The sequence below is a fragment of the Hipposideros armiger genome, unplaced genomic scaffold (genome assembly GCF_001890085.2).
Source record: "Hipposideros armiger isolate ML-2016 unplaced genomic scaffold, ASM189008v1 scaffold_420, whole genome shotgun sequence".
NCBI lineage: Eukaryota > Metazoa > Chordata > Mammalia > Chiroptera > Hipposideridae > Hipposideros > Hipposideros armiger.
In genome coordinates, this window is record NW_017731770.1 from 338847 (window position 1) to 356602 (window position 17756).

The window sequence follows — 17756 nt, forward strand, 5'->3', positions numbered from 1 at the left end:
TGGAGTAGAGTGTGGGAGTGGAGTCAAGGGAATTGTAATAGATATGTATGATATTGGGGGGGAAGTGGGGCGGCGGATTGGGGGAGGGGGATTGTCACCTCGAGGGGTAAAAAGTATAACTAGTGCACTGTGTTGTACAGCTGAAACTAATTCTAAAAAATGTGTATTTCACAATAAATAATAATTTTTTAAAAATTTAAAAACAAAAAGAAAAAAGTAGGATAGTAGCACTACACAAAAGAACTCATCAGTGACATATTTTAAAAGGATGGGAACCTAATTTTTAAAATGTAGTAGTTTCACATGTTAAATGGTAATGAAATTCATAAATACTACAATAAATATAGCACTTGACCTTGAAAAAGAACTGAAGTTTACTCATGGGTTGGAGCCTCATCGGAGGGCTGCAGCTGGTGAGTTATTGTGAGTTGGTGGGAGGAGGGTCGTCTGAAATTGAACAGAAAACTGGAACACCACATGTGCGTGGGCATGTCTCATAACACAGGCGGCTGTCTGGGTAACTGGTGTATGTGTGTGTGCATAGTCCTACACAACTTGGTCCAGCTGGGTGCAGTATTCTGCACTCACCTAGTGCTCCTCTTGGGTGAGATAGCATAGGTCAATCACACTGGAACAAATGAGTGTTTTCAAAACAAGTGTGATTCCAGAATTGACTGTATTGTGCAAAGAGATCATCATCCTTTATCTGTACTTCCAGAGTCCTCAAAGTTCTTTGTAAGTTTGGCACAAATTCATTTGTTAGCAAAACTCTAGGTGAATATCGATGTTTTCCAGAAATGTTGTATTGGATTATAAAGTGCTGTCACAGACCCCACTGGGGCCTAAATATACCTTTATACAATCTGAAAATTTCTGATTTCTCAAACACCTCTGGCCCTAAGGAGATAGGGAACAGTAGACCCATATTAATGTGTGTCTGCTATCTGTCAGGCATCACGATGGCTGCAGAAGCATCAAGACACAGTCCCTGTATGCAGGGATCTTATGCAGTCCCTGTACCCAGGAGCTGTGGCACGCTTTGCAGTATTGTAACAGACGTCTGTACATGCACAAATGGAGACAGAGGAGGGAATCAGTCTTTCTGGCTGGAGTGTTCAAGGGTGGCTTTCCAGGGAACCTGATATCTGGAATGTGTTTGGGGAGATAGGGGTTCTCCAGGCAGCTGGAGAAAGGCATTCCGGGTTGAAGAAGAATGTTTGTAAAGCTGTGAAGGCATAGAGTCACAAAACAGCAGATTCAGTGTGACCTGTTTAACCTCACACAACTATAATGCGGTGGTGTATTAGTTTGCTAGGGCTGTATAGCAAAGTACCACAGACTGGGTGGCTTAAACAACACAATTTATTTTCTCATGATTCTGGAGGCTAGAAGTTCAAGATCAAGGTGTTATCAGTATTAGTTTCTTCTGAGGTCTTTCTTTGGCTTATAGATGGCCATTTCCTCTCTACGTCCTACCATGGTCCTCCCTCTGTGTGTCCTAATTTCTTCTTATAAGGACACCATTTATATGGGAGTCGGGCCCAGCTAATGACTTCATTTTACCTTATTTATCTCTTTAGAGACCCTATCTCCAAATAAAGTCACATCCTGACTGTACTTGGGGATTAGGACTTTGACATATGAATTTGGCGGGCCAGAGTTCAGCTCCTAACACATGGTGTAGCACAACAGAAGTATGAGCGAAGTGCACGGAAACCAGAGGAAGGTATGATGAATTATCACTGGCTTTGGAGACTTGGGAAATACTCCAAGGACATAGGTCTTGAGGAATGAATAGAATTTTATCACATTGAGAAGGAAGAAAGTGACATTCTGGGTGAGGAAAGGAAATCCAAGCTCTAGTCCTGCCTTAGAGTCTGCAACACATGCCATAGCCCATCCATCCAATTGTCCAGGACCGCTGATCTGTGAAAGCTACAGCCACTACCAGCCCAGGGCCTCACACCATTTGTTCCAGGGTACCTCACCCTCTTCTCAAAGAGTACTATGGATCCTTTCTCTTCATTTTCTGAATCAGCACAACAGCAAATATCTTCCTCCCTCCATGCTTCCCCAGAAGAGGAGAAGAGTGTTTCTTCTTCCCCCATGTAACTTGACAGGCTGCCATGATACCCCTTCCCTCCTCTGGTAATAGTCCTCATCTCAGTCCACATGGCACCAAAGAGCACAGCCTGTCTTACATGTTGCCAAATCCTGACTCTTAATTGAAGTGTACAAGGATTGTAGGGTCCAGTAAAAGTGTGATAGCCACCAAATACTTGTGCATCACAGTTTACTTCTGGTAATCTTTTTTTTTTTAACTGAACAGTGTATTCTCAAAAGTACTGTGATGTTCCAGAGGTAAGAAAAGCATTGCAGGGGCTGGCCAAGTGGTATGTTGGTTAGCAGTTAGCTTGGAATGCCAGCTCTGAGCAGCAGGGCCCTGGTTCGGATCACACATGAGGGCCAGTGATGCTGCGCCCTCTACAGTTAAGATAGTGAACAACAGCTCGACCTGGAGCTGGCCTTGGGCTGGCTGTGAGCCGCCGGCGATGGAGTAGGCTGCAGCCCCTGCTGCCATGGGCTGCCATGAGTTACTGTGAGTGGCTGGCAGCCAGCGTGAGTGGCCCCCAGCTGGCTGAGCTGCTGTGAGCCACCGTGAGCAGCCATCCAGAGGGTGGCGACCGATCTGCCTCACCCGGGAAAAGCGCAATGATAATGCCAACATGGGCCAGTGAAGCAACGTCCTCCACAACTAGAGTGAAGAACAAAAGGACAGCAACTTGTCTGTTCCCCTACCCTGATTCCCCAACGCTGTCCCCCTCCCCCAATTCCCTAATAAAATCTTTTTTAAAAAAAGAAAAGCATTGCAAAATTCCCCTTAAATTAGTAAAATTATGGGATTCAGACAGTTGCTGTGTACCATGTCCTAATGTGTCCTATTTACATACATGTTCAAAATCAGAAATTGACCAAAGACATTAGGGTTCTTTAAGATGTTTCAGTCGACTTCAACTCACTCAGGTTTACTGAGCAGTGTACTCCGGAGTTTAGGGGAGGTGTGTGTTTGAAATATACAGTACCTTAAGAAACTGAAAGATGTTTGAAAGAAATAATGAAGGCAGTTGTTTCCCAGAGTATGTTTAGAGGAACACTAGTCATGATGAATGTCCAGAAAGTCAAGTTCCCATGGCCAAACAAGTTTGGGAAGCACTGCATATTCTATGTTCTTTTGGAGAGCAACAATTGATGTCAGCATATTAAAAACTCTGAAAGGTCCCATGGTTAAGAAACATACTTAACTTTATTTTACCTGGATTCTCAAATGCCCTGATCTTTGAATAAGAACCTGGTACCGACCACAGAGCACATCCTGAGAAACCCCAGGCTGAGATATTTATGATGCTCCAAATGAACTATGATAGGAAATTCTGTTTCTCATTTGGAAGTGTACCATATAGATAATCCAATAGAAATTGTATGCTTTTATTATTTTAGATTTAGAAATGAAAATGTAAGAATTGCATCTTTATGACAAATGGAAAATGAATCAGATTTGCTTGACTTGCCCAGTGATTTTTAATTTTTAGAATCTTCTATATAAACTAGCGATTATATAATTATATCCATGCAATAATGGATAATGAGCAGTTTTTTAAATGAAAAAAAAATCCCTAAAGTAATTATTGGATAATGAAAATAAATTAATTCATTTCAGTACTTAAAGAAGGAAAATTACTGTGATCCCTGAAGGCAGTGTATATGCATATGTAGGTTCTTTCATGTAAAAAATTACAACACAAAAATGGTGAAATATTGAGACAATGTGGCACCCACTTCCTTTTCTCCTATAAATTCAGTCTTACAGCTTAAGATGGTACATTTCCAGAGAGGCTGGTAAGCAGATGTTTCATAGCTAGTAAAAGATGGGATTAGGATTCAGGCCAACTACTCTTATCTCTGAGGCCCACACACTTAACCCCTAACTAGCTGCAGCCAGTAAAAAAACAAATTTAGTAGAGAGAATATTTCTTCCTTCTCTGCTATTCTTCCTGCTGCCACAACCACCCAATAAAAGTAAATTTGTGTTGTAGAATTCTAACATGCCATCTTAAATACTCTACTGTTGGAGAAGACTTTGCTAAACTATATTCCACTTGGAATATTTCATATTAGCATTGCAGAAGTGCTCTCTTTTACTACAGTGTTAAAATTGCTTTGTACTTTTAGGCCCCACCTGTACAAAAATATTCACAATAACAGCTGGTGTTATTTGTGAAGAAAATAGCTGCTATTGATGACCATGCACTTAATCTAGTTGATTCTATGAAGACAGACTGTTAATACAGCCCACAAACCATAAATTGATCATGAAGTAGTTTATTTAATGCATATTTATAGACAAATGCTTAGGTTTTCATAATGGTCATTGTGGCATAGAATTGTAAATGTGTCATAAAATTTAGGTACTTGCTTTTTTGATGTGAGAGATCTTATACTGAACGTTCAGAATAAAATTGGGAAATCGAGTATATAAGAGAATAACTCCTCTGATTTATAACGTTTCATTCCCTGTTAATGTTGCTTAATCACAGTTTGCTATCTGAATGTAGGGTGTGCCTAAATGTAATTACTGAGTCTTTTCACAAAGTTAGTCCTGGAAAATTAATTGCCACAGTCAATAGTAAAATAATCATAAAAATAAACTTTCAAATTTTATTTAAAATGTAAAGATACTTTTGACAGAAAATGTAATTAATTTTGGAAATGATGAAGGAGGAGATTATTTTTTATAACTGAGACGCGACCAAACAGTAAGACTTTGGAGCATGCTTGTAAGCTTCTGTGTTCTGACCCCTCCTCTGAAGAGATCAGTGTTCTGAGGACTTAGAAGCTCTTTTTCTCATGGTAGGGAGGATTGGCTGCTGTTGGATGGATATTTCAGGCAGGTTTTACTATTTTTTTACCTTCCTGATAACTAAGGCATTGCTGAAACAGCCTTTCCTGAGTATTGAGAAGTGCTCTACCTGACATTTGGACTTTGGCACATCCTCCAGGATAATACGTGTGTACTTATGCCAAGTGATTGCCCATATAATGTGCAGCACAAAGTGCTAGAGTGCCTGGTTCACAACAGGCCAGCTGTATAGACAGAGCACCTGAAGGAGCCCATCCTGTGCTTGCAGGCAGCCCACCAAGTTCTCCATGCTAAGGCCTCCGTATCTTATCCTCCCCACTGCTGCATTTATCCCATCGTGTGTTTGGATACAGCTCCTTCCAGTTTCTGTTCACTTTCTGTCTCCCCCAACGATATGACTGATGCAACAAATATTTTATATGGTGGCTGCCACCATTCTGGGCACTGAGGCAGCACAAAGGATTCCATCAGCTTTCTTGGCTGACCACACAGACCAAGTAACCCATTTGTTAAATATACAAGTGTTCTGTTCAAGAAACTAATTTAATTTGTTTTAATTATAGTTAACTCTCTTGGCTCCAGCTTAACTGAACACCACCAAATCCACCTTGACTTTAGAGCAAGTGATGATTTTTTTTTCCTTATCAATTAAATTCTGACATAATCTAAAATTCTCAACTTAGCTTGAAAGCTAGATTTGTGGACCCAGGCTGATGGTAAGGATGTCATAAATGATATTTTTAGAATTTTGCTATGGTCTTTTAGAATATGTCTGATTACAGAATATGGGGTTAGATATTTCTGCAGTGGGAAAAAGACAATTGATACAAAAGGAAAAAGGAAGAATTTATCTCAGAAATAAGTGAAATGTAGCAATAATTGCTGTTTGACCATTTATAATGATGGTGTCATTTACATATTTTGAGCCTTGCATAGTCATAGAGAAAATATTCATTTATTTCATTAGTCAATACCAAAGACCAGTTATATAATAATGTAATGATACCTGTGGCATCTTATAGAAATCTGTTTAATTTAAAATTTTTAACTGACTCATTTATATAAGGTCAGTTCTTTTAACACTTGCCTAATGTTCTTTTATGGTCTTCAAAATACACTGAGTATAATTTTTTAAAATTATCCATTGGCAGTTTTACTCTTGGGAACCAAAAGTAGGTGTCATGAAAATCTCTGACCTATACTCCTGAATAAATAAGCACTGAAGTACACAAACATTCTGAAATCAAATCATCCATTTTGTTTGTTTGTTTTTACCATTTTTGAACAATATGATTTCAGTTGTATTGCATACTTTATTGTCTTTTAAATGATACATAGTGGAAATTTAACTTTTTGAGTACTGCATGCCTAGCATAAAGCTTTATGTACGGGGATATCTGATATGTTAGAAATCTCCTTTCCTTTTAAATGTGATGTAATACAGCATTGTTTCAGAGACCGCTGATATTTGAAGGTCTGCTTGCACTTCTAGAAAGGATCCCAGATGTTGTCTTTTTGTAATTGATGATGATTCTATCTGCTTTCTCACTGTCTTATGCCACTGCTTAGGACAAAGTGGTTTAAACCCTTCTTCCTCACTCCACATTTTCTCTCTGAAACACCAGAACTTAAGGTCCCCAGAGAAAATGAGATAACTACCTTGAACATTGTTAACCTCATTTTTAAACCCAGATTTCTCTGTAGACTCTGGCCAGCAAAGTTCTGAGGGCTCTGATACTCAGCCGGAGCCTCATACCTTTGTGTCTTGAACAGGTATTTTTCTATACATGTTGTGAGCTTTCACCTTTCCTTTTCTATTAAAGCTTCTGACTCCAGCTTCAAAGATATGTTTTCCATGACATAGACAAGTCATTTCATCTCTCTATGCCTCAGGTTCCTCATCTATAAAATGGGGATGTTAACAGTGTCTACCTCATCAGATTGATGTGAGGATTGACTTAATATTTGTAAAGTTCTTAGAGCATAGTAAGGGTTGAATAATTTAAGAAAAAGATTAACCACTGGATAAGTGGCTCTTCAAACTTCTTAAAGAAAAGGAAAGATCTGAGAAGATGCTTCTGGTGTGGGGTGATTGATACTTTCTTTTCCTAAGTGGAGTGATGTGGAGGAATTTGTATCTGAAGAAGCAGAACCGAAAGGTATTTCCTAAAATAGTTACAAGAAATGCTGGCCATGAGCCTGGGTCCTAAATGAATGAAGTAATATATGGAAAAGATGTTCACAGCAACTCCTTTGGGGCTCTTCATAGTAGTTTTAAAAGGAAACAAGAGAGAGAAACTGGAAATATATGGGGATGGAGGGAATTGAGGGCAGAGCTTATGCCAAGAGTTAGCAGTTTTCTTCTGTGTCTAACAAAGGCTAAAACAGAGTGATTCTCAGAGAAGATTATATATTATACATATATAAATTTTCTTAAACACCTGTCTGGCTGTTGTGTTTTCCTCAGCTTCTTCCGTGGAGAAGAGCACAGGCCATCTGTTTTGTTAAAGAAAGCAGATACCACCTTTGTATGGCATGTGCAAGGGGGTGCTGTTCTGGCCACCATGAAGCTTGGAACCCCTCCATGTTGTCCCCAGGTGCTTCTTGGGAGTCCAGAAGGTAGAAAACTTCCTGTGCCCTCAGCTTGTCTCTTCCTGACTGTGCGTGGACAGGGCCTGGCCCTAACATTCCTGGCACAGGGCTTGGTCGCTCTGTCACTCCAATGGCTGCCCTTTGCCCCGGCTCCCCGGGCCGGAGGCAGCTCGGTTATAATTTGCTCTTACTTTCTGAGGTGCGGCCCTGTCAAACTGCAGCGAATGTTTATCTTGTAATCCACAGACAAGAAGAAGGGAGGCAAATTCCAGCCCTTTAAGAAGTTGTTTGGCAAAAGGAAAAAGAAAGACACCTCATTGTCCCGGGAGACATCAGCAGGAAAAAAGAGTCACTCTCCCCAGAGTGTCAGCAATGGGACCTTCTCTTCTGACGAGGAGATCCTGGAGGACAATCTAAGGTAATAACTCACACTTTTTTTCCCAGATCTTTGGTGGAGTTACTGGGTGGGGAATGGGATCCCAAAGGAGGCAGGAGCGGAATCACAGGTGTGTCCTACCTCTGGGAAGGTGTAAGACTTGGGGTACTTGGTGTGTTCTGTGTGGAGAAGTCACTTGAACAAGTTAGCAAATGAGTCTGGCCTCACTTTCTGGGAGAGCACTGTACCTTCATTTTACTGCCCTCACTGGTGGCAGAAGGCAGCATATCACTGGCTTGGATCAACAAGTTCCCTTGGATTGAAGGAGACCTCATTTCCATGTCCCATTGTTTGGCAAAGAGAGAGGGTGGTCATAGGTTAGATTTTATACCCATGCCAAGGACGCAGACTGCTCAGGCACCTTTCATACCCCTGGACATCCCTGGAAACTTCCAGAACCTGTCTGCAATGAGCTTTCAACTCCCACTCTTTGTTTTCTATGTTTCTCTCTTCTTTCTCCCTCTCTTAGAACAAACATAGGCACTAAATCTGGCCATGACAGACAGTGTCAAGAACTCAGAAAAGCAGTGTCAGGAGGTACTTTCTCACCTCTGTGCTGGGAACCGAAGTCAGAGTCAGAGATGGTTAAATTCGGCTACTGACAGCTTAGAAGTCAGCTTCTCGGAGAAGCCCTTGCCCACTCCCTGATCTGATTTGTTTGCCCTTGCCTGCATTCCCCTAGCTCCACATGCCTGGCCCCAGCAGGCACTTGTCCTTTCTATGGAAATTATTGATTTTCTTGTCTGTCTTTCTCACTCAACTGCCAGTTCCATGAAGTCAGGGACTAGGTTTTATTCAGCCTCATCTTTTGGTGCTCAAAAAATGTTTCTTATGAAGGCCTGGCACTGCATAAATTGCCCCAATACAGTACAGCAAGTCCTTGAATGATGTTTCTTTCAACATTGTTTCATTATATAACTGATGAGAAGCAGAAAAAAAAGTGATTACCCGCCAGACCACTGTCTGTATCGTTTGCAATTCTCCTCATGTCTGCGTGGATTTTCTCCAGGGACTCTTTTATTTCCCTCCACGTCCCAAAGATACGCACCTTAGGTGAACTGGCATGTCTACATTGTCCCAGTCTGAGTGAGTGTGGGTGTGGGTGTGAGTGGCCCTGTGATGGAAGGGGGACCTGTCTAGGGTTGGGTCCCACTTTGTGCCCTGAGCTGCCTGGATAGGCTATGGCCATCTGCGACCCTGAACTGGAATAGCTGAGTTGGAAAAGAATGAGCTTACTCATTTATTAATCTTTTCTAAACATATGTATAGCTTACATTTATTTCAGTGTTTAATATTAGAAGTGTTTGGGGTCTTTATTTAGAAGTTTGGTGATGTTTTTGTGACCAGAAATATGGAACTTAACTCTTGTTTATATAGTTAGCCTATAGTAAAATTGGTTTCACTATGTCTTGTTTTGCTTAAAGTTGCAGTGTCTAAGAACTTACCGATGATGTGATGTTAAGTGAGGACTCACTGTACATGTTGAAGGAATAAATGATATAATCTGTGATATTCTTGCTGTGTTTGAAGGACAAGGACAAAAACATCCTCTGTGATGTGTGGCAGTCAGCAGATTCTAATAAACACTACAGCTGATCACAAATTACAGAATCCTCAGTCAAGTAGTGTATGTAAGCTCTACAGTGCTTACCTATAGCATTTATTGGTCCTAATTAATACTGAGTCTCCCTCGACAGAACTCTATTTGTTTTCCATTGTCTTTAGTAAGAAAACTATCACATTGAACTGAAGGGAATTCTTTCAATGAAAGGAGAATGCAGCTAGCACTGAGCTCATCCAATTGTTGGAATGTCAGTACTGACACATAGTATTGTCCAGTATGAATCAGTTTTGATTTTTCAGTTTCTTCAGCTGTAAAACAGGAATGTGAACCTTTTTGTCTCACAGTATCAGAATGAGGTACAGATACTACAATGTGACCAAGTAGCTCTTTAATGTAAAATGAGATTAAGCCTAAAAAGTTCTCCTTTGGAAGGACTGTCCTATGAAAACATAGCTCATCCTTTTTATGGATTTGCCAAGTCCCTGGTTTCTTATTGAATTGTGCCTGGACCCTGGTTGTTCTTTTCCCATTGAAGTTCTATTCCATTTACCCCTTGGAGTTTCTTTAAGGTTTTAAATTTTACAAACCTTGGAACATTCCACATTGGATCAAACAGCTACATTTCTGTAAAATTTAGGTAATGTCACCTGGCTCTTGTTGATAAACCTACATTTATGAGACATATGCTGTATTTTAATTAACACTTGTTTTTATAATAAATGAAGCTGGAAGGATAAGTTTTGGATGAAGAGTTTTTAAAAATGTCTCTAAATATTTTTAAAATTTAAAAAATGGGAAAATATTTAAAATATTTATTCCCCAAATATTCAAACTATTGAAGGAAAGCAATTACCAGCTGAGATAATATAGCCTGTGAAGTTATCCTTTAGATATGAAGGAGACCTTCCCAGATATACAGAAGCTGAGGGAATTTTCCAACACAAGGCCTGAATTACAGAAATACTGAAAGAGGCTATTTGACCTGAATCAAAAAGACAAAAGTATATAAAACAATGAGCAAGGCTACTATCAGACACACAGAAGCACAAAATGGCAACCCCTACACAGAATAGGGCACTATACACTTAAACATAACATAAACAGTAAAGAAGATAAAAACATAAAAAAAAAGAAAAAGAGGGCCGGCCGAGTGGCGCGTTGGTTAAGAACTGGCTTGGGACGCCAGAGGGCCCCGGTTCGGATCCCACATATGANGGCGTAGGCTGCAGCCCCTGTGGCAGTGGGTTGCCATGGGCTACCGTGTGTAGCCAGCAGCCCGTGTGAGCGGCCAGCAGCCACAGTGAATGGCTGTCCAGAAGCCGGTGACTGATGTTCCTCGCCCCGGAAGAGCGCAGTGATGGTGCCAACTTGGGCCAGTGAAGCAACGTCCTCCACAACTAGACTGAAGAACAAAAATGCCAGCAAAATGTCTGTTCTCATCCCCCAACTCCCTAATAACAATCTTTAAAAAAAGAAAAAGAAGACAGTTTGCTACTGCAACCCAAAAATCAACTCAAAACATAAACAGGGATAATTTGTGACAACAAAAACATAAAAGGGGAGGGAATAAAGCTCCGAATTTGCTAATGGGAACGGGGATAAGATTTATGCTGAAGAGAAAGGACTACTGTATATAAGAAACTTTCTTTTACATAAAATTAATGGTAACCACTCAAAAAAAAATCCAGAACTGAGAAACAGTAACATAAAAAAGAGGAAACAGAGAGAAAAAATCATAGAATACCACCAAACCAAAATAACAGACAGAAATACAAAGGCAAAGGAACAACGGAGGCACCGAGCTACCAGAAAAGACAAAAGAGCTGTAGGAAGTCCTCATATATCAATAACACCCTAAATGTAAATGGACTGAACTCACCAATAAAAAGGCACAGAGTAGCAGACTGGATCAAAAAACAAAACCCAGCCATAGACTGCCTCCAAGAGACACATCTTAGCTACAAGGACAAATGTAGACTCAGAATGAAAGGGTGAAAATTGATACTCCAAGTGAATGGAATCCAGAGAAAAGAATTAGTATTCATAATTATATCTGATGTAATAGACCTCAGAATAAAAAAGGTAATGAGACAAAAATGGACACTTCATAATGATAAAGGGGGCAAAACAACAAGAAGACATAACACATCAATATATATGCTCTCAGTCAGGGAGCACCAAAATTTATAAAGCAACTACTCACAGAACTAGAGGGAGAAACTGACAGAAACACAATTATAGTAGGGAACCTAAATATGCCATTGACAGCTATGGATAGATCATCCAAACAGAAAATCAGTTAGGAAATACATTAGACCAATAATTTACATTTACAGAGCATTTCATCCTTGAATACCAGACTACACATTCTTTTCTAGTGCACATGGAACATTCTCAAGGATAGACCCTATGTTGGGACACAAAACTGGCCTCAGCAAATTTAAGGAGATTGAAATCATACCAAGCATATTCTCTGACCACAAGGCTTTGAAATGGGAGATCAACTGCAAAAAGAAAGTGGGGAAAAAAACACAAATACATAGAGATTAAACATGCTATTAAAGAACAACTGGGTCAAAGAAGAAATAAAGGAGAGATCAAAAGATACACAGAAACAAATGAGAATGAAAATACATTATATCAAAATTATTGAGATGCGGTGAAAGCAGTATTAAAAGGGAAATGTAGTGAGTGGCCGTCCAGAAGCCGGCGACAGATCTGCCTCGTCCGGGAAGAGCACAATGATGGTGCCAGCTTGGGCCAGTGAAGCGGTGTCCTCCACAACTGGACTGAAGACCAAAAGGACAGCGACTTGTCTGTTCCCCTTCCCCAATTCCCCAATAAAAAAAAAAATCTAAAAAAAACAAAACGGAAATGTATATCATTACAGGCCTATCTCAAGAAACAAGAAAAATCCCAAGTAAACAACCTAACATTACATCTTAATGAACTAGGAAAAGAAGAACAAATGAAACCCATAGCCAGCAGAAGGAAGGAAATAATAAAAATTAGAACAAAACTAAGTGAAATACTTTAGTATAAGGAATATAATCAATAATGTGGTAATAACCCTGTATAGTGCCAGGAGGGTACTGTTGAATAACTATGATGTACACCAGAAACTAATATAATATTGCATGTTAGCTATATTTTAATAAAAATCTTAAAGAAAACTAAGTGAAATAGAGAACAAAAAGACAAAAGATAAAATTAATGAAACAAAGAGCTGGTTCTTTGAAAAGATTAATAAAATGGACAAACTCTTGGCTAGACTTGCTAGGGAAGAAAAGAGAAAAGACACAAACTAGAAATGAAAGAGGAGAAGTTACAATGAATACCACAGAAATACAAATGATCATACAAGAATACTATGAAGGAATATATGCCATCTAATTGAATAGCCTAGAAGAAATGAACAAGTTCTTAGAAATACATAACCTTCCTAGACTGAATCACAAAGAACTGGAGAATAAACAGTAAGCAAATTGGAACAATCATCCAAAACTTCCCCAAGAGCAAAAGTCCAGGACCAGATAGTTTCACTAGTGAATTCTACCAAGCATTCAAAGAGGGTTTAATACCTGTCCTCCTCAAACTCTTCCAAAAAATTGAAGAAGAGGCAATACTTCTTAACTCATTTTATGAGGCCAGCGTTACCCTGAATACCAAAATCTGGTAAGGATAACACACAAAAAAAATAAAACTACAGACCAATATCTCTGATGAATACAGATGCAAAAATCCTAAACAAAATACTAGCAAATCAAATACAACAGTACACTAAAATGATTATACATCGTAATCAAGTGAAGTTCATTCCAGGGGCACAAGGATGGTTCAACATATGCAAATCAATCAATGTGATACACCACATAAACAAAATAAAAGATAAAAATCATATGATTATATCAATGGATGCAGAAAAAGCATTTAACAAGATACAACATCCATTTATTAAAACAATTGATAAAATGGGTATAGAAGGAAAGTACCTCAACATAATAAAGGCCATATGCAACAAACCCTCAACTAATATCATATTTAATGGTAAAAAGTGAAACAATGAAATTTCAGAAAAAGAAATGAATAAAAACAACTCCTTCTGCAAATGCAACAAAAAGAATGAAATACTTAGAAATAAACTTAACCAAGGATGTGAAGGACCTACACACTGAATGCTGTAAGACATTATTAAAAGAAATTGGTTACCAGAGAGTAAGTGGGGAGGGGGTGGTAGTTGAGGGTAAACAGGATCAAATATATGGTGATGGAAGGAGAACTAACTCTGGGTGGAGAACACACAGTGTGATATATAGATGATGTATTACAGAATTGTACACTTGAAACCTATGTAACTTTACTAACCATTGTCACCCCAATAAACGTTAATTAAAAATAATAATAAATTGAAGAAGGCACAAAGAAATGGAAAGATATTCCATGTTTATGGATTGGAAGAATCAACATAGTTAGATGGCCATATTACCCAAAGCAATATACTGATTTATGTAATCCCCATCAAAATCTCAAAGGCATTTTTTTCAAGAAATAGAACAAAAAAGAAAAAAATCAGATTTACATGGAATCACAAAAGACCCCGAATAGCCAAAACAATCCTAAGAAAAGAAGAACAAGGCTGGAGGTAGCACATTTCCTGACTTTAATCTATACTGTAGGGTGACAATAATCAAAACAGGATGGTATTAGCAGAAAAGCAAACACACAGACCAATGGAATAGAATTGAAACCCCAGAAATTAACCCACTATATATGCGCAGGTAATTTTCAACAATGGAGCCCAAAACATGCAATGGAGAAAAGAAAGCTTCTTCAATAAATGGTGCTGAGAAAATTGGAAAGCCACATGCAAAAGTCTGCTATTTGTCAACATATAGCAAAATTAACTCAAAATGGATCAAAAACCTAAACATAAGAGCTGAAACAATAAACTGCATAGAAGAAAGCATAGATGCTAAACTTAGGGACTTTGGATTCAGAGAAGATTTTATTAATTTAACCTCAAAAACAAGGGAAGTAAAAGTAAAAATAAATGAATAGGATTATATCAAACTGAAAAGCTTCTGCACAGCAAAAGAAACCATCAACAAAACAAAGAGTCAACCAACCAACTGAATGGGAGAAGATATTTGCAAACAAACAGCTCCAATAAGGGGCTAATATCCAAAATATATAAAGAACTTGTAAAATTCAACAACAAAAAAACAAACAATCCAATTAAAAATGGGAAAAAGGGGTGACTGGTTAGCTCAATTGGTTAGAGCATGGTGCTGATAACACCAAGGTTGCTGGTTCGATCTCCACATGGGCCGCTGTGAGCTGCGCCCTCCCTAGAAGGGTCAGCTATGCCGTTGTACCATGAGGGCAATGTGTAACCAATGACCATGGCTGTCCCCCAATACAATTTAAAATAAATAAATAAATAAATAAATAAATAAATAAAGTCCTATAAGTAGTTGGATAAAATATAGGTGATTTAAAAAAAAAATGGGAAAAAGGCCTAAACAGACATTTCTCCCAAGAAGAACTGAATCATGAGTATTAATATACATTTGACTTCTCAAGGATAGGCTTCTGCATTTTCTTAAAATATGGTTAAATTCATAAGCAGCAGCAACAACAAAACAATCCAATTACAAAATGGGCAGAGGACCTGAAAAGACACTTCTCCCAAGAAGAAAAACAAATGGCCAATAGATATATGAAAAAATGCTCAACTTCACTAGCTACTAAGGAAATACAAATCAGAACCACAATGGGATGTCACCTCACTCGTGTTAGAATGGTTTTATCAACAAAACAAGTAATAACAAGTGTTGGAGAGGCTGTGAAGAAAAAGGAACCCTCTCACACTGCTGGTGGGAATGTAAATTGGTACAGCCACTTTGGAAAACAGTATGGAGGTTCCTCCAAAAATTAAGAATAGAATTACCATATGACCCAGCAATCTCTCTTCTGGATATCTATCCCAAAAATCTGAAAATGTTTATCTGTAAAGATATATGTACCCCTATTTCATTGCAGCATTATTTACAATGGCCAAGACATGGAAACAACCAAAGTGTCCTTTGATAGATGATTGGATAAAGAAGAAGTGATACAGGCCGGCCGAGTGGCGCGTTGGTTAAGAGCTGGCTTGGGATGCCAGAGGGCCCCGGCTCGGATCCCACATATGAGGGCCAGTGACACTGCCCTCTACAGCTAAGTTGCTGAACAACAGCTAAACCTGGAGCTGGGCTGCCATGAATCACCGGCGACGGTGTAGGCTGCAGCCCCTGTGTAGCCAGCAGCCAGCGTGAGCGGCCAGCAACCGCCGTGAGTGGCCGTCCAGAAGCCGGCAACTGATCTGCCTCACCTGGGAAGAGTGCAATGATGGTGCCAGCTTGGGCCAGTGAAGCAACATCCTCCACAACTAGACTGAAGAACAAAAGGACAGCAACTTGTCTGTTCCCCTTCCCCCAATTCCCCAGCGCTGTTCCCTTCCCCCAATTCCCCAGCGCTGTTCCCATCCCCCAACTCCCCAATAAAAATCTAAAAAAAAAAAAAATGTGATACATATATACAATGGGATATTACTCGGCCATAAGAAAAAATGAAATACTGTCATTTGTGATAACATGGATGGATCTAGAGATTATCATGCATCAGACAGAAAAAGTCGTGAAACATATAACTTCACTCACATGTGGAATATAAAACTGACAGTAACGGGCCGGCCGAGTGGCATGATGGTTAAGAACTGGCTTGGGACGCCAGAGGGCCCCGGTTCGGATCCCGCATGTGAGGCCAGTGACACTGCCCTCTACAGCTAAGATGCTGAACAACAGCTCAACCTGGAGCTGGGCTGCCATGAATCACCGGCGACGGTGTAGGCTGCAGCCCCTGTGTAGCCAGCAGCCAGCGTGAGCGGCCAGCAACCGCCGTGAGTGGCCGTCCAGAAGCCGGCAACTGATCTGCCTCACCTGGGAAGAGTGCAATGATGGTGCCAGCTTGGGCCAGTGAAGCAACATCCTCCACAACTAGACTGAAGAACAAAACGACAGCAACTTGTCTGTTCCCCTTCCCCCGATTCCCCAGCGCTATTCCCATCCCCCCGTTCCCCAATGAAAATCTTTGAAAAAACAAACAAACAAAGAAACAAACAAAACCTGATAGTAGCATATTAACAAGACATACAAACAAAGAAACAAAAACTCATAGACTCAGACAACAGTGTAGTGGTTACCACAGGGTAAGGGGGCAGAGGGAGAAGAGGGAAAACAGGGTTAAGTATATGGTGATGGAAGGACAATTGACTCGGGGTGGTGAACACACAATGCAATATATAGATGTATTATGTACACTTGAAACCTATATAATTTTACTAACCAATGTCACCTCAATACATTTAATACATTTATTAAAAAATATGTATTCCCCTCTTCTTGGGAATTGATCATTGACATATAACTCTGCCCATGAAGCAAATATTATATTCATTGCTTACAGTATATTTGAACTTCTGATAATTTGTCCTATTTAGAGATGGAGAAAATGAAAGATGTTGTTTTCAACAATTCTTATTTTCAGTTCACTGCTCAATCAATGGACATGTTACTTTACATTGTGTAATGATTCACAAAATTTCTTCGCATTTTGCTGTCTCCAAAATGGACAGCTCTCGGGCCGGCCAAGTGGCTCAGCTGGTTAAGAGCTGTCTTGGGAGTGCTAGCTCTGAGCAGCAGGGCTGCGTTTCGGATCCCACATTGAGAGCCAGTGACGCTGGCCCTCTACAGCTAAGGTGATGAACAACAGCTGGACCTGGAGCTGGGCTGCTGTGAGTCGCTGGCGACGGCGTAGGCTGTAGCAGGGGCAGGGGGCTGCTGTGAGCTACGTGAGTGGCTGGCAGCCAGCGTGAGTGGCCGGCAGCCCAGCAGGTGTGAGCTGCCAGGAGCTGCTGTGAGCTGCCGACCAATGACCGACGACCGATCTGCCTCATCCGGGAAGAGCACAATTATCATACCAACATGGGCCTGTGAAGCAAAGTCCTCCACAACTAGACTGAAGAACAAAAATAGCAATTTGTCTACCTATCAGTTCCCCTTCCCTGATTCCCTAATGCTGTTCTCTCCCCGCAATTCCCTAATAAAAATCTTAAATAAAAAAAAAAAAGGACAGCTCTCACTAAAACACTAAATTCTGTTAGCGTGGCCTTTGGTAGAGGCTCCAAGGAGGCTGATTTCAGCCTG

The 17756-nt window shown here is 40.0% G+C and overlaps 1 protein-coding gene across 4 annotated transcripts in view; it reads left to right on the plus strand.

Moving 5' to 3' along the window:
• Window positions 1–17756, plus strand: part of CRACD (capping protein inhibiting regulator of actin dynamics) — a 136118-nt gene that overhangs the window by 69391 nt on the left and 48971 nt on the right. For 3 of the 4 annotated variants that reach the window (XM_019664383.1, XM_019664384.1, XM_019664379.1), the window contains exon 2: window positions 7757–7928. The gene's annotated coding sequence lies outside the window, so the exon portion shown is untranslated. Of the gene's footprint in view, window positions 1–7756; window positions 7929–17756 lie in introns of those variants that run through there. The other variant, XM_019664382.1, reaches the window with a different exon arrangement.